Here is a 2,720-nt window from a genome sequence, read left to right as displayed (position 1 = left end):
TTCGGGCCTTTATGGGGTAATTCCATCTCCATTAGGGCTTATTATGTCACTATAAATACCGCCTTTCGGCTGCTTTACAAGACTCGCTGAAGAACTTTCCTTCTCAGCATCTAGTCACACAGCGGGGAAGGACTCAGGGTCAGACAGGAAGAGAGGAGAGGGCGTGGAGCAGGTGAGTGACTAAAGACCAAGGAGCCCACCCCACGCCCTCTGGCCGCGGACCATCCTGCCCACAAGCTTCTGCTCCTGTCCTGTGTCACAGATGACACACAGCTCTAGTCTCTCAGCCCTGAGCTGGGCACGGCCTCCAGGCACTCAGCACCCAGCCAGCAGGGCCTGCCTGCAGCCGGCATGAGGGTTCAAGGAAATGTACACACCCTGCATGAGGCCTGAACAACCCCGCAAGGTCTTCCACACACCTTACCAACACCTTCCTTCACTCCAGTTCATAAGTTCAGCAAAAGTTTGCTGGATTCCAACTGTGTGTCAGATGCTGTTTCCCACAAACTTCCCTGCCCTCTGGGACAGTATCTTCTGGTGGCACATCCAGCATACAGAGCCTGCAGTGGTGTACAGCACAACATGTGCAGTCTTACACACAACAGACAGGAAACCTTATGCTCACCACACAATGTCCATGACCCAGAGGGTCCAACGCAACTGCAAAACCCTTATGCATACCATGTACTACACACATGCATACACACACACACACACACCCCTCACGGGCATCCAGGGCCCTGTGCACATCTGCCCCCTCCCCTCAGCCACAGACGCTGCTCCCTCTGACTGAGCCACGTGTAACCATAATAACAGCTGAGATTTAGGAAGCGCCTTCCGTTGTCCTGGGCTCTGTGGTTAACACGCACGATCATTTTCATCTTCACAGTAACCCTCTGAAGTAGGTTCATACATCTTCCGGATGAGCAAACTGAGCCTCCAAGAAGTGAAATGTCCAAAAACTCATAGACTGACTCCACAGGTTACGTTCTCAACCTCTGCCAAGTACGACACACTCACAGTCACATATAAATCCTCTCTTGTCCACACATGCTCACACACACAGACACACGTCCACATGCTCACTCTCACGGACACTTGCGCACTCACGCGCTCTCAGAGGACAAGACTCTCCTCCCATCATCGTGGTCAAAGGCTTTAATTACACTGCTCCTACACCTGTAATTAATCCCCCCCTTTTCCTGGGGAGATGTCTGAACCCGCTTCCCATGGGCGGGCACCAAGGCCGATAGGCCGAGATGTCCACATCTGGCAGGGAGGACCCAGGAGCCAGAGTAGCCCAGTGTGGCTGTTGGGTGAGAAGGTCCAGGGGGTCAAGAAGAGGATGGGGTGAGAGGAGAGGTGGGCAGAGGTGGCGGTGGTATCCAGGAAGCCAGGCCCGCTACAGCGGCTCTTCCTGGGCTGGGCCGGCCACATGGCGGGTTGGGCAATGGGCGGTGGTGGGTGGACAGGTAGTCAGGCAGGAGAGAGGACACTTCCCGCTTGTTTCACTAATGCCAGGCACTTCTGTCAGGAGGGGTGATGAGCTCACATCTAGGAACCTTTGGGGAGAGGCTCCTTGAAGGAGCAAGTGGGAAGCCAGTGTCCTCCAAAGTGTTAAAACGGATCAACTGATTCTACCATTCCAGGGCTGGCAGGGAGGAGTACTATGCACAGCAGCCTCTGGGCCTCCCTTTCCCAGTATGGGCGATGGTTAAAGCAGAGACTGCCCAGATGCAAAGCCTCACTCCTCTACCTGCGAGCTCTGCAACCTTTGGGCATATTATTTAGGCTGTTGCAGCTGTAGTTTACTCCTCTTGTTCAGTGGCTAAGTCTTGTCCAACTCTTTGAGACTGCAGCAAGCCAGGCTTCCCTGTCACTCACCATCTCCTGCAGCTTGCTCAAACTCATGTCCGTTGAGTCAATGATGCCATCCAACCATTTCATCCTCTGTCGTCCCCTTGACTTTCTGCCTTCAGTCTTTCCCAGGATCAGGATCTTTATCAAAGAGTTGGCTCTTCGCACTAGGGGGGTCAAAGTATTGGAGCTTCAGCTTCAGTATCAGTCCTTCCACTGAATATTCAGGATTTGACCTCGTTGCTGTCCAAGGGACTCTCAAGACGTCTTCTCCAACACCACAATTCAAAAGCATCAATGCTTCGGTGCTCAGCCTTCTTTGTGGTCCATCTCTCACATCCCTACACGTAGTCACGCTACTGGAAAAACCATAGCCTCGACTAGAGGGACGGGGATAATGACATCTACCTCCCAGAGGAGCATTAAGTGATACGCATGTCTGACTCGTCCTTAGATGCGGCTGCTCTCAGATTCCTGAATTCTTAGAGGCGCCTGAGCAGAGAAACTCTCTCGGATCGCAGCTGGTTGGGTGCACAGTTCAGTGCGGGGCGTCAAGCTGCTCAGCGGACGACTGCTTCTTGAGCCTTTAGGCCGTTCCAGCTCAGGCCTTCGGGCCAGTGTTGAGCTCGGCCCCGGAGGGCAGAGGGTAAGAGCGGGGCTCGGCGCAGGATCCCTCAAGGCCAGCCTCGGTTGCACGGACTCTTGGAGGCGCTCAAACCTGCGAGGACCTGGGGGCGCCAGCGAGTCCCGAGGGCGCAGAGAGCCTCCCCGCCCCCGCAGGGCGCCGGCCCGGCCCCTTCGGAGACACCGGGGGCGTGGCCCGTGACGTCACGCGGGCATGAATGGACAGGGGCCGGTCCGCT

Source organism: Moschus berezovskii, chromosome 2 (genome assembly GCF_049115385.1).
Source record: "Moschus berezovskii isolate FMDL1 chromosome 2, NW_MosBer_1.0, whole genome shotgun sequence".
NCBI classification, from domain to species: domain Eukaryota; kingdom Metazoa; phylum Chordata; class Mammalia; order Artiodactyla; family Moschidae; genus Moschus; species Moschus berezovskii.
The sequence above is the reverse complement of the archived record's forward strand: the minus strand, read 5'-3'. Positions refer to the sequence as shown.